Raw genomic sequence first — 26,896 nt, 5'->3', positions numbered from 1 at the left:
GGGGGGGGGGGGGGGGTGCACTTTGGCATCCTCGCCTTGAGTGCCAGAAGACCTTGTCTCGGGACTATGGATCTTTTTATTTTTATACAACTACTTTAACAAATGAAAACTTAATATTACACTATTATTATTACCGACTGGTATGCATGCCTATGTGACTTTTGACTTGTGACCATTTTAAACCTTTAAGGTTTCAAAACGTATGTTTGTTTTTTATCGTTAAAAACGTTTGGTTAAACAGATTCATTTTATTTTCTATTTTAAACTTCTGTTCTTTGATTTTATTGTGCTAAATATATAACAATGTAACCTAAAAATAAATTTATATCACTATTGAAGAAAATAATGTTGCCACAGTATAGATCACAATGGTATGAAGAAACTATTTTAACACTCCAATTACATTTAGCATGGTTATAAACAGCGAAGACATAAAATTAGATGACTGTTAGCTATATGAAAAGTACATTTTGTGTGCCTTCTGAATCAGTCTTCTTATTGACTTGTAAGAAGTCACTAATGCCAACTAACCTTTGTTGTGAGTCGCTGAATAGAGCTTTTTGTAACAGTTATGTAACTTCTAATATAGTAAAAGTTTATTTTTATGATTATGGACAGTCAGACAGTGTCTTGTAGTACATGTTGTAAAAATAGTATTTGGGGAATCTATTTGTCAAAATTTGAAATACAAATATATGGATATAGATGTGTCTGATTTTTTTTATAATATGAAAGTTACGATACTCATTGCTTTACAAGCATGGCAATTGCAGGTATAATTTTAAAAGTAAAATTACATTTTAGTAAATTGTTATCTTCTAAAGATGTAAATTTGAACATGAAATAATTTATACAAATGTTTTGCCTGTTAATGTAAAGAAAACTAACACAGTTATTGGACTAATATATCTATATATATCAGCACTAAAATTATTAGTAGTCTATTATTTTAATTTAAAAAGTTGTAATTATATTTCTGCAATGAGGAACTGGAACTTGCAAAAGTCCAGCAAACTAGTGAGAAAGAATTTGAGTACTATATGAAAAATTGTGAATGGTCACCCATGTGCCTGCATGTGTCACCCATACTTTTTGTGATTTACACATAGGAAATATTATGGTTCCACTATTATCTATTATAGATTTACTATACTGAGTAGTAGTGATGGGCTGAACACACCCAAGTTTGGTTCGAGTTCGAACTGTAGAACATGGAAAAAGTTTGAACTCGAACTTCGAACTCAATGAAAGTCTATGGGACCAGAACTCTGAAAATCAAATGTCCCCATTGTGAAGCCTTCTATGCAAGTTATTAGCCATAAAAAGGGTATGGGGATTTGGGCACTGCTCAGGGGGACATGTATCAATGAAAAAAAAACACTTTTAAAAAATGCAGTTTTTAAAACAGCAGTGATTTTAACATTGGTTAAAGTGAAACAATAAAAATTAAAAATTCCTTCAAATATCGTGCCTGGGGGGTCGCCCTAAACTGCCTGTAAAGTGGCACATCTTTACGATGTATAGAACATGCTGCAGCAAAAAGTGACATTTATAAAGAAAAAAATGACATCTATAAAGAAAAAACAAAAAGCGTGCGGTTCCCCCTCCCAAACAATACCAGACCCTTTAGGTCTGCTAGGAAAGTTAGGCCACATTTAAAAAAATAAGTAAAAAGAAGCATTTAGGTCTGGTAGGATTTTTAGGAGGGGCCCCAAGTTACAATTTTAAGAAAAAGTGTGTGGGGTTCCCCCCAAAGTCATACCAGGCCCTTAAGGTCTGGTAGGAATTTTAAGGAGGAACCCCACACCCAAAAATGGGGGGAAAAAAAGACATGGTGCCCCCCTTCAAATTCCCAACCAGACCCTGGATCTGAGCACAGGCCTGGTAGGGCGGAAAAGGGGGGACGAGCGAGCGCCCCCTCCCTGCCATACCAGGTCACATGCTCTCGACACTGAGAGGGTGCTTTTCCAGGGTCATCCCTGGAAAAGCACCTTGTCCCCGTGCCGATGGGCGTTGGTTGTGGGGCCCTGAGGCGTTGGTTGGGGGGTGCGGGCAGAGGGTAAAGGGCACCCAGATGCGGCCCCCCTTGTGAATGAGTAAGGGGTACTTGTACCCCTACCCATTCACTAAAGGGTTAAAATAAATTGTGAATAAAGGCACCAGACTTTAGAAAAAATCCTTTAATTGAAAAAAAAACAAAAGACATGTTTTTGACAAATCTTTTATTTTTTAAAATAAATTGATCCAACGTTGTCCACGATGACCACGACTCAACGAAATAAAAAATAAATAGAAATCATTTTTTTTTTAAACCAACACCCACCGACCTGTCCACTCGCGACGAACTCCCTCCACAGAATGGCATTCTGACAGATGCTGGCAAAATATAAACTATTGATCGACCTAGTGGTGACAGCTATCTAGCGCCTCCCAACTGTTTACATTTGTCCGACACCTGACAGGAGTTCGCTGTGTGAGCCATGATTGGGCAAAGTAATCATTACTTTGCCCAATCATGGCTCTCACAGTGCACTGTGCTGTGATTTGGTAAAGTCTTGCACCTGACAGGTGCATTGCTTTACCCAATTAGGGCTTCACAAGGCACCTTGCGGTGTGCAGCGCCTAGTGGGGTGCTCAGTGGGCGAATAGCCCACTGAAAGCCCTGATAGTCTGATAGTTTGTATGTTCGCCGAACACACGAACTGCCGATGTGCGAGTCGAACTGTTGGACGACTCGAACATCGGGACCATCCCTACTGAGGAGTACGAGGAGTTAAGGAATCACTCATCCTAATACAATGAGATCCCATTCACAATTTTTAATACAGTAATCTCAGAGTGTTTTCTTACTGTCTGAGTGAAGGTAAGACAGTATGTGGCACAGGACCCATACTCTTTTTCAGTTGGGATAGCTTTGTGTGTTGTGAACAAGTAGCTGCAATTTATTTTTTATAGAAACCTTTTAAAACAAATTTTACAAACTCGACTGATTCAGTAAAAAATGCCAGCATGATCTTTGTTGGCATTTATGAAGAACTAAGGCTAGCAGATGAGGTAGAGGGTGCAGTTCTTAGCTGAACTGATAATGGGTCCTAAGCACCCATTTTGCAGTTTACGTAAATGTGGTATGTAAGGTGTTCTTCCCTAATGACTTTTACACTATTACAGTTGAGGAAAAGACAGTAAAAATTAATTGTTGAGGATTTATTAAAAAAAACTCCTCTAAAAGGAAGAATTGTATTAAAAAAAAGGTAATATTATAAGGATATGGCATTGAGAAATATAGATAAAATCTTTATAATCAAAGCACAGGAAAAATACAGTGAATATTAATAATAAAATAGAATGTGTTCTTTGCATGTTTACAAATAGCCTCTCAAAGTTTAAGAGCCAATTGCTATTGTTTTGTTACAGCTATAGGCCCGGGTCATAAAGACTGACAAAATAATTGCTTTTCACAACATTTGCCCTAATTCTTGGCCGAATGCTGTTTGGTTTCTTTCACGTTTTTAAATCTTTCACATGGAAAAACATATTAAAAAAGGAAAAATGTGTCAACAAAAGGTAAAATTATAGCAACAGGAAGAAGGTTTTATCTTCAGCATTACCTAAGGCTTATAGTAAAAAAAAAAGATCTTGCCAACATTTTTAGTAAGTGTTTATACAATTAATGCATCTATCTACAAAAAATAGTTTTCCGTGATTTTCTAAAAATAATTCATGTTCTAAGATTAAAAAAAGATGGTCACGCAAGTGCAAATGAGACTACCTTGACCTTACCACTGGAAGCCAGGCTTTGATAGATGTTGCATGTCCAAAAGTGTAATGTCCCACCAGTGCCAGAGGACCCGCCATAGAGCCATGAATCTTTCACACGTCACAACCAGTGGAGACAGCCCCGCTTCAGTCAGGGAAATCCAAAAAACAGCTGCAGAATTATAAAAACAACAGAGCACATTCCCTAGTGTACAGTAGACAAACCTTTTATTGACAAAAAGTAAAAACACATGAACGTGGAGGTACAGGAGACACACCGGAACTTCTGCTCTACTGACAGTAGCAGGACTCTGTCAGTAGAGCAGAAGTGCCGGTGTGTCTCCTGTACCCCCACTTCTTCATATCACAAGCAGCAGTGACATTGGGGATAAGTTGATTCTTAATGATCTTACACTGCTTCCTTTGTGAGTACATTTATGTGTTTTAACTTTTTGTCAATAAACGGTTTGTTTACACTAGGGAAGGCGCCCTGCTGTTTTTATATTTTAATATATGCTGATTTATACATGTTTGGCTAAATCTGAACAATCTATGTGTCGAGAAAGTCATAGTAAAATAAATTCCTAATTGCTTATGGTGCACCTTTTTACGATTGTCCTAGTACTGACAGCTATAGGCTGAAATGACAGTCTGTCAGATCTAGCATTTGTGTTAGTGTATTTATGAGCTGGTGCAAGCAGATATGTGCTGCTAATATACTGTAGCTGCAAATACAGTTTTTTGCCTTCACCAAACTTCAGCAAAATTAGCCTTTAGTTTCACCATATTTTCCACTTAAGCAACATTTGTTTGGAAAAAAAAAAGGTTTGCACACAGCAAACAAAAAAGTTTGTGCCCTGAACATGCTCTGGTCCTCTCTGGCTCCATAAAGCTTTTAAACCCATCTGGACCATATTAACTAACCCCGCACTACTGACACCATCACCTCTAAATCTTTACCAGCAATAATATGCCTCTATCAAATGCCTGTGGCAAACAGTGAGATTGATCTCTCAAAGATGCCCTACCATGGGTTGCAGCAAAGATGACTTGAACACACTGGCCTTTTCTAAAGCATCTCCACATCTTCATGAGGATGATAATTGCAACAGCTGGACATGCTCCTCATCACTCACTCAGGAACCCTCAGCACAGTGAGAATAGAGAATAGACTGTATGCTTCACAAATGCCTACAGGCTACATTTAAACATATTATAGTTAACTGTACTGGACCCAATTGCTTGCCCATAGGAATCCTAATCTAGAGTCCCTAATGGATAATGCAGCAATCACAATAAAGGGACATGATAGGGTAATAGAAGCCCTCATGGATGTTCATGACATTACAATTAGAAAAAGACTTAACAGGTATGGTTTGTTTTAAAAAGAACATGGCAGCTTGGCTTAGGTTTGCAAAGTTGCATCTAAACAAACCACAAGAGTTATGGAACAATGTCGTTTGGACAGATGAGACCAAAATGGAGATGTTTGGCCATAATGCCTGTGCAACCCTAGTGGAGAGGCGATGATTTTGGCAGTCATTGAGTCGACCATGAACTCCTCTGTATACCAAAGTATTCTAGAGTCAAATGTGAAGCCATCTGTCCAACAGCTAAAGCTTGGCAGAAATTGGATCATGGAATAGGACAATGATCCCAAGCACACCAGCAAATCTATAACAGAATGGCTGAAAAAGAAAATAATCAAGGTATTGCAATGGCCCAGTCAAAGTCCAGACCTCAAACTGATTGAACGGCTGTGGTGGAACCTTAGGAGAGCTTTGCATAAACAAATGCCCCTACACCTCAATGAACCGAAGCAACGTTGTAAAGAAGAGTGGGCCAAAATTCTTCTACAATGATGTGAGAAACTGATACAGACATACAGAAAATGATTACTTGCTATGGCTGTTAAAGGTGGTTCTGCTACTGAATCTATTTAATCATAAAGTGTACTTAGTTTTTCACACATGGCTTCTCTATTTTGGCTTTATGTTTGTAAAATAAATAATGACACGGTGTAATATGTCATGTGTTGTTGTTCATCTGAGGTTGTATTTACCAAATGTTAAGACCTGTTAAGGACCAGATGATTTTTATGTCTTGCTACTTAAAACCATAGAATTCAAAGAGGGTGTACTTTCTTTTTCACATACCTACAGATGATCACCATGTTTATCTTTCATGTTGTTACTCCCAGCTACCCTCCAAAGGAGAAACTCTGCATTTCCCACTCCTATATAGGCCTGGGACCAGCACACAGTGGGAGTTTACCTCAATATCGTAAGCTATTTAACACATTGACTAAGGCTGCACACCCTGAACTGCTACCTGTTTCCTGCCTCTACTTCACACACCTAGAGGACATCTAACTAGTATACTGAAGGATTCTACCCATTCAAAAAATGGTATCTACTTCTAACATTATGTGGTAATTAGCTAAACCACCTTAGCCTACATTAAACAGTAGCATTTCTATCTTTGCTTCACTAAACTGCTTCACTTCCCACCACAGCAGCTCAGCCTGCCTTAGGTGCTATCAAGCTCTACTGTTTATTTATAAAGCTGTAATGCTTTTCATAATCTATGTCACTATGGTACTAGATCTGCATTCTCTACAATAGAACAGAATGCCTCTTTTCAATTGATCTTCCTGCGATCTAGGCGGGTTCTTGCTTTCCCTTGGACTAGCTCATAGCCTCTCTCCATTGAGTACCTAAACCATAGCTACATGGGCTGTCCTGTTCTCAGACAAGGGCCAACTAGCTTTTCCTTCTGTATCAACATTAAGTGATAATAGGCTGCTCACTGCACTTGCATGAAAACTATATCCTAGACCAAGACCAACCCCAGCTATGCTTCTGGCCACACCTCCTGCACACCACAATTTCTAATGAACATGTTAGCCGACTGCAGCTCTGCCCACCTGTGCTGCCTGGGATGTTGTCTGAGGAAGTCCCATTATGTGAGGCAGTGATAACCACTACTTGGTGGTGCACTTGTTTTGCATGTTCTTGACCCTGCTGGCACCCTTTCTTGACCCTACAGGCCATCTGGCCGTCTTGGTTTCACTGCTCTCTCTAGTTTATCTGGGGCACAAATGAGTGAATGAGTTGTTTGCACACCAGGCTCCTGTCTGAACAAACATGGTATGAGCTAGCTAGAAACAGGAGATCACATTCAGTTACTCTGAGGGCTACCCACCGGGGCATTTCTAAAGAAGTATGATATTTGGTAAGAATGACAAGTTGTGCAGCCTGGTGATATTCCTGTAAGTATGGGATTACAGGTCCAACATTAGGTCTGGATTGGTAAAGTATGTGTTTAGGAAGTAACAGTCTGCCCTATGTCCAGATAAATTGCAAGATCTGCTATTGCAAGATTCTAATGGTATAGAAGGGGAGTGGCACGTGCAAGGCGCAAAACAGGTAAAGTAGTTTCGTTAAGTAGGTCAATTTGGAATGTCATTGCTGGCAATGTTGCCTTTCCTAATGTAAATGGAGATCCTGTTCATTCTAAATAAATAGACTGTCTAGTTTGCAAGGGAATTTTCACTTTGAAAGAGAATTTTACCTTAGCTTAGTGAATGTGGTGAAAATTCACTTTGCAAAGAATACCCAATTACTAGCAAGGACAAAAAAAACACTCCCTTGCAAAGTAGACAGACTATTTAGCTTTATTAAACCAATCACTATGTGAAGGACATTTCCAGTATTTATTTATGTAAGGACTGCTATAATCTGGGATGTTCCAGCATCATGAGTATTTATAAGATTTATATATAAAATGTATAATAGGATATTTTGCTGTGGAGACGAGGAGGAATAGTTATGTACAAAGTGTGTAAACAAAATATTATAAAATATAAATACAAAATATTGTGATCTATAAAGGAACTAAGGAAACACAGTTAGAAAAATGAATCACTGAAGTTCAACAACAATGTCGATTAGCAAATGCAGCTTGCTTTCAGCAGCATTGAGCTTGCATTTGAGCTTGCATTTGATATCAAGCAGGGCTCCCAAGCTCCCCTCAGGCATCCACCTTTGACTCCTGGTTGCAGTGGAGTTTTTTTTAGCCCAATGGACAAAGATATATACAAACAAAAAAGTTGTTTGAAGAAGAAATGTTGGCGAAACAGAGTGTGGACTATCTTGTTTGTTTGCATTTGAGATTAGGCTGCTTCTAAGGTTATTCAATGTTTATTCACAAATGCATTTGACCTGCAGTTGACTTCACTCTCACCTGCATTTGACCTCTTTTTAAACTGCATTAACCTGCTTCCATTTGTACTTGCTATATAATGAGTTATTTCTTGAAGAAACATTTGTATTACAGATCCCTGACTGTACACCCTGCTGTGCTTTGCAAAACTGAATCAGAGGGACCAAGCAGAACAGAAAAATAGTTAAAAAAGTACAAAAAAATAAATAGAAAACGATTGTGCGGAGCTAGCAATGACAGCTAGCTCCGCCCAACAGTTTTCTATTGGCCGGCGGTTCTGCTGCCGTAAAAAATAAAAAAAAATAAAAACTCTCCCGGGCGCTCTGGGAGTCTCCCGCTCCCGGCCGCCCAGGAGAGAAACACTGCTTTTTCTTTTTTTTTCTTTATTCTGACATGGAGCCGTGTCAGAAACAAAAAAAAATAGTAATTTTTGCCCATAGGAATGCATTGCTAGATTACTATTGGCTATTTCAATTTGCAATAGCCAATAGTAAACGAGCATTGTACCCACCCTCTGCTGATGGACCTGATGGAGAACTGCAGCAGAGGGTGGGTGCAATGCTAGTTTACTATTGGCTATTGCAAATTGAAATAGCCAATAGGAATCTAGCAATGCATTCCTATGGGCAAAAAAATATTTTTTCTATTCTGACACGGCTCTGTGTCAGAATAAAGAAAAAGCAGTGTTTCTCTCCTTGGCGACCGGAAGCGGGAGACTCCCAGAGCGCCCGGGAGAGTTTGCTGTCTGGAGATCAGTGTCCCTGGTTAGCTGTCAGAAGCAGGCTGTCAGCATTGCCATTGGCCGACCGCACGGCCAGCATATGCCTTCGGCTCGACTGAGCCGCTCGGCTAAGTTGGGGAGCTGTACGGGCTATTATGAATAGCCCGTACAGCAGCCCTTCGGTTCTACTGAACCAAAGGGGTCCTGGGGCCGAAGCTAGCCAAAGGATCGGCCCGAAGCTAGCCAAAGGATCGGCCGAAGCTACGGCTAGATCCTTCGGCTGCTTCGTGAATAGACCCCTATATAATAGAAGTGCTGTATAACATATGAAAACACACTTCCAAATTTAAAATAAATCGCTTTGCTTTATAGTTACATATATTTTTAAGTTAAGCTGCGGTGTAATAAAAATTTTACTACGAAAGCACTTTTAAATTTACTACGAAAGCTAATTAGAAAAAAAGAGTAATTTAATAATACTTTTTTTTGGCAGCGTCACTGAAGGCTGTGCAATGATATAATAATTATAAGATAATTTAGGCAACATACATACTCCCGTTTAGTTCTTTTTATTTAAGGCTATAGCTAAAACTGTTGTTATTATTATCTTCAATACTATATATTATTATTGAGTGGGTGAGATTACATAATGGACTTGTTTTCTTTTTTTGCAATTCATGATAACTCAAAAATGCAGTCTATTTCTGTAGCTTGTCTAAGTTCAAAAGTAGCAGACAATGGGATTTCATTTTGGGCCTCCAGCAAATTGGTAATGGACACTGTTCGCAGGTTAGAGCACATTTTTTCTATTCTGACACGGCTCTGTGTCAGAATAAAGAAAAAGCAGTGTTTCTCTCCTTGGCGACCGGAAGCGGGAGACTCCCAGAGCGCCCGGGAGAGTTTGCTGTCTGGAGATCAGTGTCCCTGGTTAGCTGTCAGAAGCAGGCTGTCAGCATTGCCATTGGCCGACCGCACGGCCAGCATATGCCTTCGGCTCGACTGAGCCGCTCGGCTAAGTTGGGGAGCTGTACGGGCTATTATGAATAGCCCGTACAGCAGCCCTTCGGTTCTACTGAACCAAAGGGGTCCTGGGGCCGAAGCTAGCCAAAGGATCGGCCCGAAGCTAGCCAAAGGATCGGCCGAAGCTACGGCTAGATCCTTCGGCTGCTTCGTGAATAGACCCCTATATAATAGAAGTGCTGTATAACATATGAAAACACACTTCCAAATTTAAAATAAATCGCTTTGCTTTATAGTTACATATATTTTTAAGTTAAGCTGCGGTGTAATAAAAATTTTACTACGAAAGCACTTTTAAATTTACTACGAAAGCTAATTAGAAAAAAAGAGTAATTTAATAATACTTTTTTTTGGCAGCGTCACTGAAGGCTGTGCAATGATATAATAATTATAAGATAATTTAGGCAACATACATACTCCCGTTTAGTTCTTTTTATTTAAGGCTATAGCTAAAACTGTTGTTATTATTATCTTCAATACTATATATTATTATTGAGTGGGTGAGATTACATAATGGACTTGTTTTCTTTTTTTGCAATTCATGATAACTCAAAAATGCAGTCTATTTCTGTAGCTTGTCTAAGTTCAAAAGTAGCAGACAATGGGATTTCATTTTGGGCCTCCAGCAAATTGGTAATGGACACTGTTCGCAGGTTAGAGCACACCTGTGCTAACCTAACATTCTCCCTTATATAATGATTTAATTATTTGTATATTTAATCATTTCAGGGTTTTTTTATGCAGTTACAAACTTTTACTACATTTAAATATTAGGGTTCCTTTATTATAAAGTGCTTTAATAAAAAAAACATGCTTAACCTATTGGATATAGTTGATTTTGAAACATTAACATTGTATACTGCCAATTTTTTGCTTTACTATTTCTACTTTTCTGTAAGATTTGCTATAGTTAAATAAGTAAAGCAAATTTATAACGAGATTGATTTATGCTAAATCTTCATTTTGCACCTCAACCAAGTATATAATAATAAATGTATGCGTTCATGTTTCCATCTAGCTAGCTTCACGTGCACAACAAACTAGATTTGTCTGTTTGATATTGCAGCACAATACATCTTCAGTATTCTCGCATAGCCATTCATTGTATATTCACTTAACTAATTATACACAAAGATTACGGAAATTAACTTGAGAAGCTCTAATTTAGATGGAAATGTTCATGCACGCTGTAAAAAATGTTACGTTAATCTAATTGTTGAGATGATCAGACCATCCAGTTGGTTCACTTAAGGAATATTCATGGTGCATTAAAGGTGTGGAATGTTAACATAAAAAGAGAAAATTAAAATGCCAGAGATTAAATTAGAATGAAGTCTAAATTAAATCACAGCGTACACAGTATTACATTTTATGTACAGCTTTTTGTTGTGATCTATATATCTCAATTCATATTTGGTCTGTCCATATTAATTTCTGTCATAGTTTAGTTTTCTTAAGATAACCTTAAACAATAAGTAAATTTTTTTAATGTTTCAGTGATATGTGCAAGAAATAAGAAAACATTTGTGTGTGGGACTGCAATGATGGAATTCACTAGGTTTTATGTTTAACGTGAATAAAAACTGCTTATAGTTATAATAATATAATAAAAATAGGCATTCCATGCATAATGGCCAAGGTAAACTTCATATATGTTTCTAAATATGGTTACTTAGAAATAACACAATATTCTTTAATATTTCTAGTTGGTTTACAATTCTAAATGGGATATTATAAAACATAAACACAAGAACAAAAAACAAATAGTTATAAAAGTATAGTGTCTTAACTTTTTTTATAAAACATGTACATGATCTGTTGTGATATAATTTTATATTCAACCATCTTATTTAACCTTAATATTAGCGTTATTAACTAATTGTGCATTAATTTCTTTCTCAGTGAATGGTTTCCTTTTATTATCATGTTGGCCAACTGTGTAAGATATAAATTGTATGTATATATTAAGCCTAGTTATGTATGCATATATCATGTAGTCTGTTCAGTCGGTGGTTCATAATGGGGCATGGATCCCATTCTCACATCCTGGTAATACAAGAAAGAGTGAGGGGGTTAACAAATTTCTACCATCTATTTTTAACATGGCCACAGCAGATTCAACATGCTGTACTCCAAACAGACACCAACACATTTAGTCATGCCCCTCCCAAGTTATATAGCTCTGTAAAGGATTTTAGCTACTGTTCTGCAAAAATAATACAAAGGAAATGTATGTATACAATATTTTAGATAGTAGGCAATAAATGCTAAGACATACCTGTCCATACCAGCTGTATTCCAACATTGTAATAATAGGTTCCTTTGACAACTTAAAATGGTTCAGGTGCGTTTTTCAAATGTATGCTCCTTATAGTTGGGTAATTATTTCCCTTTTGTTGGAGTGTGATTTGATTTCAAACTCTTTCCTTAGCCACCAGTCCAGTTACAATCATAGCTTTGTTGAAGTGTTGTGCTCTTACAGCTTAAACCTGTTGATAATGAACCTGAACCTATTATTTTGAGTCAATGAATTGAAAGAAATAGGGCAAAGAATGAAAGCCACAGGGCCAATTACCAACATTCTTTGATGTATTACTTGCTAGCACCCACCCAAATCACTTTGTGTCTTTGTCTTGATCCCCTCTGTTATTCATTAATTATTCTAGAAGGGTTAGAGTTCAGATAGCTAATTGCACAGACAGTCTTACTTGGTGGGGATTCTCCCTACACTGACACTTTACCCAACTGTGCCCAGCCACCTTGCATTAGGCCAATTAATACAATTCTTGGCATATTTGTACAGTATCCAAAACTCAGGTTAAAGCCTTGTCTGTAATGTTTTCACAAGGACATCTAAAGATGTGAGTAGAAACCATCTCAGACATAGTTCATGTTCATGATATTCTTTTACACACATGCCCCATGCAGTTGGCCTTTATCACTCTATCCTATTATGTTCTATGTATAAAAAGGACAAGAACTCTGCTATAGACTATATAAAAACTAAAACAAGAAATTTCAAATTCTGTATGCTTTCTTTACATTTATTAAGCAATGCATAAGATTGACAAGATAAGTACAGCATGTTGCAAGAATTTTAACCTTTGAGTGACTATATACATTTCTGTGCTTTATTATTTTCAGTATTCTTTACAGGGTAAAATACTGAAAAGTGTTCTGCTGAATCAGCTGCATTTTTCTTTTCCTGTAATAATGTTCTCTATTTAATAGGTATATTTCAGTATAACATATACTGTAGTATGCATTTATTTTTATTTTTTTAAATCACTTGCAGTCTCCCCATAAAGATACCAGAAATCAGGTACAAAGTTACCATGGCAGTGAGCTCTCAATTGTGTGGGACATGCAACATCCTGATAGCGCCAGGGTGCCCTTGAAGAGGAATGCTCACAAATAGGGCATGCAGCATCCCTCTCAAATATGCTGATGGACATAAGGATCTCCCATACCCCAATGGCCCAGGGGGAAGTTCACGTAATGTGGATGGATTATTCGCAACTTTTCTGTTTCACTAAGAGGCTTTTTAACCCCTATACATTGATGACTATTTTAATAAATATATAAAAAGTATTCCTATTCTTGTTTCCCCGTGCCAGAGTCCCCTTTACTGAAAAAACATGTATCAAGCAGAGGCAATATACCTTTAATCTAAACCTGTAATTATTTTCTATTGGGAATTCCTTTGTAGGAACTAAACAATGGAATCATGGTAGATTCTCATTGTAATTCCACTAATTACTGTAAGTAACTGACCACTCGAGACATGGAATCTGAACCAAAGGAATCTACCATGATTCTACAATCCAGCACTAAATGTCTTTAATTTTTCTTCGAATTAGATGATACCCCTCTGCATCTCCCCGTGCTATTTAGTTAAATAAACAAAATGAAAAAAAAAACTACCCAATCTCATGTTAGCTCACTTGCTTATAGAACCACAGTTCATGCTTTGGTGATTATGGGAATACTGCAAGACCTAATGCTGTTTTTTTATGGACTTGAGAAACGAAACCTTCCAAATTCACCAAATCAATGCAATATATTTTATATTTATATTGCCCATTCTAGCAGACCATTCATCCCATGGACCATTTTATTTGGTTTTAACTTTAAACAAGGCTTATTACCAGATAGCATTAGACGAGGTGCATTGGTCCCTTATGGGGTGAGAAATGTAATCTTTGCATTATCTAAATTCAGATAATTAGTAAGCACACACAACCTTGTAATAATCTCGACCCTAAAGCATTTCAAAAGACAAGAACAAAAATGTAATACATTGCAGCTTATATGTGGTGGCAGCATTTTCTTTTTTTTTATAGGCTTTTCCCTTTATTTTCACCTGGTGATCCTGCAGGTAACACAACTGTCCTCGGGTGAACGTATCAGAAAGATGTTCTGTAATTCACAGAGAGAGCTGGAAACAATACTGACAAGAGCAGAGTGCATAGGAAGTTATCAGCTTACAAGATTTCTGGCAGGATCAACAGGTATTTTATACATTTATTGAAACTATATAGGAAACCACATTCAATAGTATTTTTAGGAGATCAAAAGAGAGCAAAATAGAAATGTTCATTGTTGGGGTTTACATAAACTTTAACTTTCATAATTAATACATTGTCCATACATTCAACTTTATCTACATTTATTTCATATAATATTTCTCTGTCTCTGTCTAAAAACTGTGTATGTACTCAATAACATACACCTGTACATTCAGTAAGTCAAAAAAAACTACTATTGACTCAGTGGGAACCATGTATGATCTTCACTTAATCCAAATGTTTAATTTCCTTATGCTTTGATACTAATTTAAGCTTAATTTTCACATAACTGGATAAGGCTGCAGGCTTCACTCAATTAGCAATAATTGGATTAAAACATTGCTCTGGGATAGAATATTTAGACAGAACAGTACATTTGTGAAAATAAATATGCATTCCTTGGCAAAACTCTAAAATATAAAAGAAATAAGGATAGGAGTTTTTGACTTCTATAAAACCAAAGTTTATCCTATGACTTCAATATCGATATCTATAAAATGTATGAAGTAGCAAAGTGTAATACATGTTTTAGTATATACCAGTGACACACTGCTATTAGTAATGAATATGTGAAAATCCTTAATGAAAATACTTCATAAATCACAATAACATAATTAATAATAAATAACATTAATTTCACCCTCATCACATATGGCAATAACACAGCTTAGTTTGTGTTCTTTTAAACCAAAAGTACAAAATAGATAAGCCAGAGCTGGGCAAATCCCAGGAGTCAGGTAGCCCTTTCTTAAATTACAGCAGGCTCCTAACTTTTCATTTTTTTTTCTAGTTGTGAAAGGTACTGGCTCAAAAAAAATCAATTTGGCTCCTGAATTCCATATAATTTTGCCCATCCCTGAGATTAGCTTAAATCCAGTCCTGTATTAAAAATGTTTTCCCCTGTATGTATAATTGGAAACATTTCTGGTATCCATACTTTCCAAAAAATGTTCTCTGCTTGAGACAAGTGCCTCTATTTTTGGACAGGATCTCATGCCAGAACCTTCCTATCTCAATCTCAGTAGGTGGGGGCTACAGTTCTGATGATTGGTAAGTACTTTGTCCCTCAGTTGGCAGATGTCATGTTGGGGAGGAGTGCAGAGTTACCTGACAATGCAGGGCAGTTGGAAATTTATGAAATCTAAGATTCCAATTAATGTTTTGGATCACTTTGCCCTCCTTTGCTGGACTGCTCAATTGTATTGTCCAGTCTCGATTCAGTCAGCCAATGGCACAGTGATGGCATACATTAATCACCAGAAAAGGGATAGGTAGCATAAAAGCAGTCAAGGCGGTAGAGCTCATCCTGCTCTTGGCAGAACATTTCTATTACGGAAAATTGTCAAGCAGACTTAAGTCGACTACTTGTTAACCCAGGGTTTTTGTACTCGCCATATGCTTCATGTGTTGGATATTGCCATTATGGTGTTTTTCATGCTATTTGCAACAAATGTTCAGAATGTGTAGAGCAGGGATGGGCAAACTCTGGCCCTCCATGTCAGTCTTGTAATGCCTAATGGGATTTGTAGTTGCATCACAGCTGGAGTTTGCCTATCCCTGGTGTAGAAGGATTATGGCCCCTTAGGGGCTGGCCTTCCTTTTTATTATCAATAATTTTATTCTTGAAATGGAAACTATTGTTCTGGGTTTCACTTTTGTTTTAAGATTTTATGCTTTTGTATAGGGCAGAACTAGGAGTTGTTCTCCTAGTTCTGGGTCAACCCTATGTGACTGAACTATGAGTTAAAGCCTAAATGCATTCAAATACCATGTAACTATGTAATCATATGAATGATGTGAACATTCTCTTAATTAACAAACACTCTACTCGATCCAATTGGTGCTGAACTACACTATTATGCTCCCCCTTCTCATAGTGAAATTTACCAGAGTCGGTGTGACCAGTCTTATAGGTCAGTACACCTTACTAACAAAACTCTTTTCCACACCAAATCTGGCTCCTAGGGATAATTGTCACTCCTCCCATCCCTCCAAGCTCCAGATTGGGTCCTAATAATCACATAAAAAAATGGAAGAAAACTCCAAAGTGTAAAAGTTTGTATTAACATTCCCCTCACAAAACCAGCTTCTCTCCCCTCACCGAACCTGCTGCTCTCCCCCTCACAGAACCCGCTTCTCTCCCCTTACAGAACCCACCTCTCCTCTCCCAGAAACCGCTTCTCTCTCTTCACAGAACTAGCTTCTTTCCCCTCACAGAACCGGCTTCTCTCCCTCTCACAGAACCCACTTCTCTTCCATCACAGAACCTGCTTGGCCCCATGGCTCGTGGCTCTATGGCTCAGTGTGGCACGCTGTGCCTGTCTGCCCAGTGCGATTAGAAGTGGCAGTCAGAGCGGAGGGGATCCTTGCAGTGGCCGCTGGTGTCCACCTGTGTCATCCTGAATGGGATGAATAACATCCTGTGCCTGCTCTTTGTGGGCTAGGTGGCCAACTACATGGCCAGACTCTATGTGCCCCCAAACAGCACCAAGCAGGAGCCTGAGGACAAGGGGGGCAACTTTAGGATTACAGGGAGGCTGGAGCGGCTGGAGAGTGTCATCATCCAGCACATCCAAGGTACGGAGACTCTCTGTTACACTGTGTAACTGTCTATTACTCACTGTATGCGTGCTTAAGGTTTAAACTGCATACTTGTGTAATACACTGCATATCTGTATATCCCTGCCTGTTTACCTGTCTATTGCACTGATGGCACTGAAAGGGGAGGAAAAATACACCTTCACCTGCGTAGGTAGAAAATATTTGCCCTGGCTCCGAACAGTGGCATAACAGCCGAGGGGCCACACTGTATATGTGTTGTCCCCTGTAATTAGGCAAACTTGGGCAACTGCAAAGCCTAAGGCAGCCGCCTTATTTGAGAGCTGCATGTGCTCCTGGCAGCCAGCGTTTTATTACCTATACACCTGCTTTACATTCTGCGAGCATCCACCTTAGTCTCAGCATTCTCTGCTACACATAAAGCTTTCAGTTTGGAGTGAAATGATGTATGGCAACTGAGTTCCCAGCCAATAGAGTCTCGGCTCTGAAAGGTCCGCCAAAATCTGCCAGTGCCGTGTTGTTGTGGTTCGCCTGTGTACGGAATAGATGCTATCTTACCGGTGTTGCTGGAAAACTGTGAGTTCTATTTTTGTAGCACTAACCTGTACACCATGCTCACAGGGCAGAGGATAGCTGGGGATATCACAAGACTTCTCTGTAGCAAGCTTCCTATATTGTTGCAAGGTTTGCATGTTGGTTGTTGCTTGGTTTGCCTAGTGTGGCAAGGTTTGTATGCTGGTGGTAGTAAGGCTTGTGTCTGTAGCCCTCCTGTACTTGCCAGCGGCCGGCCCCATCCCTTGATTGTGCTTCCGTGTTTGGCCTTCACCCCCCGGATTGTGACGGGGCGTGGCCTGTCGAGGGTCATGTGATTGGGTTCCTCACTCTAAAATGCCTGGGCCTATTTTTTTGTCCCAGACCGGACCTGGTGAGAACTGTAAAATATTGGATTTCCCATAATTTTATGTTAAAGTTTTCACTTTAGATACACTGTAGATACAAAAACTTTTTCCAAACATTTAAGTGTAAATGGTCTGAGTGCATCCAATTAAGAGCAATAGACTTCCTAGTAAGGAATAGGTTTCTTTCAAAAAATATCTAAGTATGCTTTTGCCTTAAATCCTCTTTCAAAAGTAAGGGTGTGCAGAGTTAATAAAATAGGTTTATTAATTGTCACTCTTTTGTTACTGTTTTATCTGATTGCTTTGCCACACAGTCCCTGACAGACATCTGTCAGGGACTGAAAGAACATTGGTATTCATATAGCATATTTAGTGCAATTGCTATGTCCTGTGAGAGAAACACAAGTGGCATCAACAGCATGTTCTTCCATCTCATCTTTCGCACGATGGTCCGGACTCAGAGAGAATAAAAAAGACTACATTATCACCGCTGCTATTACCTATGCTGCCAAGTCATCATTGGGAATAATCAGTAAAGATGGTGTTGGTGCAGTTACTTCTATTTCGGGTACTAAATTCAAGCTGCTTTTGGAAATGTATGCTGTATGCTCAGCCACAAGGAAGGACACATAACCACCTCTTTTCCTCTTTAACATGGCTGTTCCTTTGCTGTACATTTTTTTATCATTGAGAACATGGCATGTGCCGTCCAATTCTCACAGTGTAGTCACTCCTCCACCAAATATGGAGCAACAACTCTGAACAGGGTTAGTCTTTGTCTTTTTTAGGACCTACTGGGTTGACTTGTTGTGACAATTACATTACGACACAGACAGCAGGATGTGGAATTAGCACAACCACCAGGAATTGTCAGGTCAAGTTCTGTGAGTGGACTCACATGCTCTGCATGTTTGGCTAAACCGAAGTGCAGAAGAACTTTGACTCAGCTGATCCAACATCTGGATCGGCTGAGCCGAAGCTCCAGCAGCTCACTCGGTGCCGTTCGTCCCTATTCTCATAGGGGCAGAATGGCAGTAAGTGAATAGCAGAATCCTGCCCACAGACATTCAGCTCGGCTATTCTGCTCGGTACCTCCGAGGTACCAAGCTAAATAGCAAAACTGTTAAATGAACGGTTAAAAATAAATATAGATATTTAAAAGAAAAGGAAACAAACAATTGGGCGGAGCTAGCGGTGACAGCTAACTCTGCCCAACTGTTTCCTATTGGCCGGCACCTGCTAGAGTCTTCTGGCAGGGCCAATGAAAAACAGCTGGGCGGAGCCGGCCGTGACATCGTGGCCGGCTCTGACCAGTTGTTATTGTTTAATGACAGATCAGTGTCCTCAGGTCATTTGGGGATGCTGATCTGACATTACAACTGGGCGGAGCGAGTCGGAGATCACATCTGGCTCCGCCCAGCTGTCATTTGCTGGGAGACAGGCAGGCCCTTCGGCAGGCCGTTCTCCCTGCTTCGGCTGTCATTTCGGCTGAGCCGCTCCGCCGTCTTCGGCTGCTGAACCAAAGGGCAGAGGCATCCAAAGAAAGCCAAAGGATCATCCAAAGCTGTGGCTGTATCCTTCAGTTCCATAATGAATAACCCCCATAGTGTTTATGTCCATTGCATTTTTAGTTGATTTTTCTTCAAGATCTAATCAAAAAGCGAATGATCAGTTAATATCTGACAGGATAACAGAAGAAAAAATGTTAAGAACATTTGATTATGTGGGATATTTTGTAAGTTTTGGGGTGAATGACAGTCTTTGTGAAGATTAAGTCATTCAGCTAATAGAAAAAAATGCATTCCTGCATTAATCCTTGTCCCAGCCATCTTAGTAGCAGAAAATGCAATGCAACCTTTCAGACTTTGCCTCACTTATGACCTGATCTTTGACCTGCAGGACCAACTTCTCCCTGGGAAAAAGCTAATTTTACTCTTTGGATAAATATTTGTCACTTCAGGTCTACATTTTCTGAAGACACCAGTCAGACACAGGGAGAACAATAATAGTCATATCCTCATGGCTTCTCATTTGTATATAATGTGCATAATTTTTTTTTTTTTTTATATACGATATATAGTGTGTGTGTATGTGTGTATATATAGATCTATATATATATATATCGATCTATATATATATATATCGATCTATATATATATATATCGATCTATATATATATATATCGATCTATATATATATATATCGATCTATATATATATATATCGATCTATATATATATATATCGATCTATATATATATATATCGATCTATATATATATATATCGATCTATATATATATATATCGATCTATATATATATATATCGATCTATATATATATATATCGATCTATATATATATATATCGATCTATATATATATATATCGATCTATATATATATATATCGATCTATATATATATATATCGATCTATATATATATATATCGATCTATATATATATATATCGATCTATATATATATATATCGATCTATATATATATATATCGATCTATATATATATATATCGATCTATATATATATATATCGATCTATATATATATATATCGATCTATATATATATATATCGATCTATATATATATATATCGATCTATATATATATATATCGATCTATATATATATATATCGATCTATATATATATATATCGATCTATATATATATATATCGATCTATATATATATATATCGATCTATATATATATATATCGATCTATATATATATATATCGATCTATATATATATATATCGATCTATATATATATATATCGATCTATATATATATATATCGATCTATATATATATATATCGATCTATATATATATATATCGATCTATATATATATATATCGATCTATATATATATATATCGATCTATATATATATATATCGATCTATATATATATATATCGATCTATATATATATATATCGATCTATATATATATATATCGATCTATATATATATATATCGATCTATATATATATATATCGATCTATATATATATATATCGATCTATATATATATATATCGATCTATATATATATATATCGATCTATATATATATATATCGATCTATATATATATATATCGATCTATATATATATATATCGATCTATATATATATATATCGATCTATATATATATATATCGATCTATATATATATATATCGATCTATATATATATATATCGATCTATATATATATATATCGATCTATATATATATATATCGATCTATATATATATATATCGATCTATATATATATATATCGATCTATATATATATATATCGATCTATATATATATATATCGATCTATATATATATATATCGATCTATATATATATATATCGATCTATATATATATATATCGATCTATATATATATATATCGATCTATATATATATATATCGATCTATATATATATATATCGATCTATATATATATATATCGATCTATATATATATATATCGATCTATATATATATATATCGATCTATATATATATATATCGATCTATATATATATATATCGATCTATATATATATATATCGATCTATATATATATATATCGATCTATATATATATATATCGATCTATATATATATATATCGATCTATATATATATATATCGATCTATATATATATATATCGATCTATATATATATATATCGATCTATATATATATATATCGATCTATATATATATATATCGATCTATATATATATATATCGATCTATATATATATATATCGATCTATATATATATATATCGATCTATATATATATATATCGATCTATATATATATATATCGATCTATATATATATATATCGATCTATATATATATATATCGATCTATATATATATATATCGATCTATATATATATATATCGATCTATATATATATATATCGATCTATATATATATATATCGATCTATATATATATATATCGATCTATATATATATATATTCTTTTTTTCATAATATATTGTTTGGAATAAATATAATACCAGGTATATGCTTTTCCATCTAGGTAAATCTGGATTTTTACATATCAGCCAAAGTAAGTAGAAGCAAATTAATTTGTGCAATTCAGAACTTGTAGTAAATGTGCTTTGCACCATTATTCACAGATAGTGAGTGTTCTATGGTTCTGTGATTTGTAGCTTGTATGTTATTATAGCATACATGCAATTAATACATACTGTATATGTTAGTTGCTTCATAATCTTTAGCATGCCCTCTTACTCTTAAAAGGGCTGTTCACCTCCTGTAGCACAGTGATGTGCATGGGAACTTCCCTCTTAAAAAAACACAGGCTGCCATTTCATGTGTTTGTGTAAGGAGGGAGAAATTGAAAGAGGGTAGTATACATTAGATGTTGTTAAAGTTTCTCAAGCCGACAATTTCCAAACTTACAGGGTTATTCACAAAGCTGCCAAAGGCAGCCGAGTAAATGACCGAGCCGCAGTGAAGTGAGCCGAACGACGTTCGGCTATTCACTCTGACTCAGTACGGCTGATTTTAGCCATACATCGGCTGAAATCAGCGGTTCTTTTTTATAGTTACATAGTATTTGAGGTTGAATAAAGACATAAGTCCATCAAGTCCAACCTATTGTGTGTATGCGTTTATGAGCTGATGTATGCGTGTATATGAGTCCGTGTGTGATTTTTCTCTTAGCTATACCTGTACCCCTGAATGTTATGGTCTCCGAGGAACTCGTCCAGGAGTCTCTTGAATGATTCCACACTCTTAGCTGAAATCACTTCCTGTGGGAGCGAGTTCCAGACCTTAACCGCTCTAACTGTGAAGAACCCCTTGCGCCCTGTGTGGTGAAAATTTTTTTCCACCAATTTTTGGTTGTGACCTCTGGTCTTTGTTACAGAGCTGACCGTAAACAGTTTGTTACTGAGGTTGCTGTCACCCTTGAATAGTTTATACATAAAAATCATGCCCCCCCTTAATCTCCTAACCTCCAACGAGAACATATTTAATTTTAACAACCTTGTTTCATAGTTCAGATCCTCAAACCCCTTAATGAGTTTGGTTGCCCTCTTCTGGACTTTTTCCAGCTCAAGGACATCCTTTCTGAGTATTGGTGACCAAAACTGGACCGCATACTCCAGATGTGGCCGAACCAGTGATCTATAAAGAGGCAAAATGATAGACTTGTCCCTGCAATGCATTCCCTTCTTAATGCAAGACAGGACTTTGCTTGCTTTGTGTACAGCAGTCTGGCACTGCGAGCTATTCCTCATTCTGCGGTCTATAATGACCCCCAAGTCCTTCTCCGTTTCCGACTTCCCTAGTTGCATACCCATAAGTGTATAGTCCATTTGCCTATTTTTAGCTCCAAGGTGCATTACCGTGCATTTATCGACATTGAACTTAATCTGCCATACAGTTGCCCACTCCCCGATTTTCTCCAGGTCCTACTGTAATGTTATAATGTCTAAATCTGTGTCTACTACCCTCCCAATTTTCATATCATCAGCAAACACTGAGATATGACTTCTCACTCCCTCCCCTATATCATTAATAAATAGGTTAAAAAGCATGGGACCCAGCACCGAACCCTGGGGTACGCCACTCATGACCTCCGCCCAGTCTGAGAAGGTGCCATTAACTGATACTCTTTGTACACGTTCCTTCAGCCAGTTTTCTATCCACTTGCACACTAATTCATCTATGCCCATACCCCTTAGCTTGTATAACAAGTGTTTATGTGGCACATTATCAAATGCTTTGGCAAAGTCCAGGTACACTACGTCCATTGGCCTCCCCCCATCCAGATCTCTACTTACCTCTTCGTAAAAGGTTAGCAGGTTGGTCTGGCAAGAACGATCCTTCCTAAATCCGTGCTGCACATCACTTATTATACTATGATCCCAGGCGAATTCCACTAAGTAGTCCTTAATAATTTCCTCTAACAGTTTACATACTATGCATGTCAGACTAACTGGTCTATAGTTCTCCGGTTGGCATTTTGACCCTTCAACTGCCTTTGGCTGCCTTCAGGCAGCCAAACATGCTCTACATGTTTGGCTGAGCCGAAGTGCAGAGGGACTTCGACTCAGCCGATCCAACATCTGGATCAGCTGAGCTGAAGCTCCGGCAGCTCACTTGCTGCCGTTTGCCCCTATTCTCATAGGGGCCGAAGGGCAGTAAGTGAATAGGCGAGTGCTTGGCTATTCTGCTCAGTACCTCTGAGGTAGCAAGCAGAATAGCAAAACAGGTAGATGGGAAAAAAAGAAAAGGTTGAAAAATTATTTTTAAAATGTAAAAAAATAGGAAAGTTGTTATTCATTGGCCGGCCAATATGAAACAGTTGGGCGGAGCTAGCTGTCACCGCTAGCTCCACCCAATTGTTTTTATTTTTTTCATTTTCTTTAAAATATTATTTTTTTTAACAAGAAAGATATCTACCGTGAGTACTAAACTTGGGGACAAGGTGAATCTCAACTGGGGGTCCCACTTGAATAATACAAGAACCAGCTGGGTGGAGCCACTGCCATGAAGAGTAAAGTGTAAGGTCCCATACTCCCACTTAGAGGAGGCTCTAGAAAATGTAAAAAAAAGTGTAAATATGTCAATGCAAAATACTGTTTTAAACATAATAAAATAAAAAATAAAATAAAAACCTACTGCTTCTGCATGAAGAACCTCTGTCTGACAGACCTTGTTTTTTTAATATTGGGGATTTACTACATGCCATGGCAGCTTGGCAAACAGGTGTTTTAGAGCACACATCGTTTGTGCATAGGCGTGCAGTAAAGAGCCATATACAAGGGCAGCTTTGCCTGTTTCATCAACAAGTTTGAAAACAAGACTACATTGTGGGAGGGCATCCAGCTTTTTTCCCATTAGCTGCTCCCCCTTCAACCATGCCTACAATAGGGTGGATCCAGCATCCATCAGGAAATGCAGCAAAGAGATTCTTTGCAATGCATCTTCAGAATGGGGCATTTGTTGCTACCTCTTGGATGGTGACAGTAGATCCCTGCCTGATTTTCCCATTGTATCGGGGAGGGTGAAAAGTGCTCCTTGAAGCCTCCTCAAAAAATATTCCTCCTCACTGCCATCATCACACTCCTCTCCTCCTATTCCTCCAATGCCCCTTGTGCCTCATGGCATACAACATGCAGGGGGGGTGGCAGGGATGGTCTTCTGTGCAAAATAATGGTGCTAGCTATGAAGCTTCTCATTCAAATAACAGAGAATGGATATGTGCTACTATGGTGTAATACAGGCCACAAAACAAGGACACATTAGCAGTCCAATAAAAAGTGGCTACTATGCACCCTCGAGGAAGAGGAAGAAAATGTGTGTCTGTTGGAGGAAAAGGGCACATTAGAAGGCCAAAAACATGGCTGCTATTCACCCTGGAGGAGGAAGAGGAAAAAGATGTATTAGGAGTCCACAGAAATTACTGATATGCACGCCTAGGAGGGCGGGGCAGTAAGATGGAAAGAGCATATTAGCAAAACGTGTAGGCAAGATGCTGTTTTGCACATGGGAGACATAAAAAGAGAAGTAGTTTGTTAACTACTTCACTATCTCCTGTGCCATTTGACAATGGCAGGGTGAAAATAAACCCAACTTTCTAGAGCCCCTCAACCCCGCTGGTAGATGTATTTTAAGCCTGGAAGGAAGATTTAGGGAAGGGCAGGCAACCTATGGCCAGGGGATTGTACACTTCCTTTTTTCTGTTGCCTACCCTTCTTGCCGGCCTTATAATCTCTCCTCTCGATTTGCTGCTGCCAGCTCTTTCCCTACATTTTGGAAGCATAAGCAGCCTTTTTAATCATTGCATAGGGACATAGGGTTGGTGCCATACATGACTGGCACAAGATGGCACCTCTCAGCCTGCCAGCAGTCAGATTCTCTGGTCCAGTGAAGTTTCTGTTCCCCAGACATACCAGCTGCAAAACAGAGTGGCAGTGTTTTCCTGGGACACTGTTTAGGCTGTGGGGCACTTGGGGGGACTGGTGGTTCTGAGGTGCCAATAGGTAAGGCTATTGAATAGAAGAGGTGAATGCACTATCACTATCACCAAGGTGCAGGACACAGGGCAGCACCACCAGCTCCAGATTCTACATCCAGCCCCCTGCAAATGTATCCAGTGCACTGTGAAGGAGGTGTAACATCCCTGCCAATGCTTGCTGGACCACATGTTTGTGGTCATGTGGACCCTGCCACTGCCAGAGACACAGAGATATTACTTTACACATGCTGGTGGAGGGCAGTGATTGACTTTCGGGTGAAACAGTAGTGGCTGGGTACCTGCCACTGTGGTGCAGCACATGTCATAAACTCACCCCCAATGTTAATTAAAGCACTTACCTTAAATTATGTTTCTTAAACTGATCTTCTTCTTCTTTCCTGTCGTTTTCATCTGTCCCTCCAGCGCTGCTGTGGGTCTCCGATCCAGCGCTGACTCCTCTGTCCTTGTTGGCACTTCCAGCCCCAAGGTGTCTGCATGCGGGTGCATGCGTCCATACCTTGTGTCTCTCTTCGTCTCCCGGCCGAAAATGTGAACTGCGCATGCGCCCGCCCCAAGATGCTTTGCGGCCGCCCGAGATTTTTCACATTTTCAGACGGGAGCGCGCAGGGAAGACACAGGTAAGTATTAACCTCTTTTAAAGTGTTTTTTTTTTTACACTTTTTACATATATCTACTGCTTGCTAGAAGTAGATATATGCACAAAAACAGAGGGTTTAATAACCATTTAAAAAGGAAGCAACTGTAAAGCCATACATTTTGCCAAGCTGTCATTGAGATATTGGCCATGGGGTGATTAGGAGACATATTTTTCTTCTGCTCCTGCAGCTGTGGAAGAGACACCTACCTGGTAAAGGATGCTGCTGGAGATTGCAGGGTTCGATTATGAGACTTACAGCAAGGTTTAAATTTACACATGGTCCTACCCTACCTGACCCATGCTGACCCTCTTCCCCACTTCATGTGCTGTTAGGTAAGCCCTTGAAACCATTTATGAGACTTCCCTCCCTATCGCTTGAGGCCAGAGATGTTTCAGCAGATGCAGATCGAGAATCTAGTGGTGGGGGAGTTGGAAAGTCCCCAAATCCAGTTCTCAAGAGTATGTGGGGGTTTATGGCGCAGAATCTGGAA

The sequence above is a fragment of the Nanorana parkeri genome, unplaced genomic scaffold (assembly GCF_000935625.1).
Source record: "Nanorana parkeri isolate BGI_ZX_2015 unplaced genomic scaffold, ASM93562v1 scaffold15, whole genome shotgun sequence".
Taxonomy (NCBI): Eukaryota; Metazoa; Chordata; class Amphibia; order Anura; family Dicroglossidae; genus Nanorana; species Nanorana parkeri.
Note: the sequence above shows the minus strand (reverse complement) of the source record.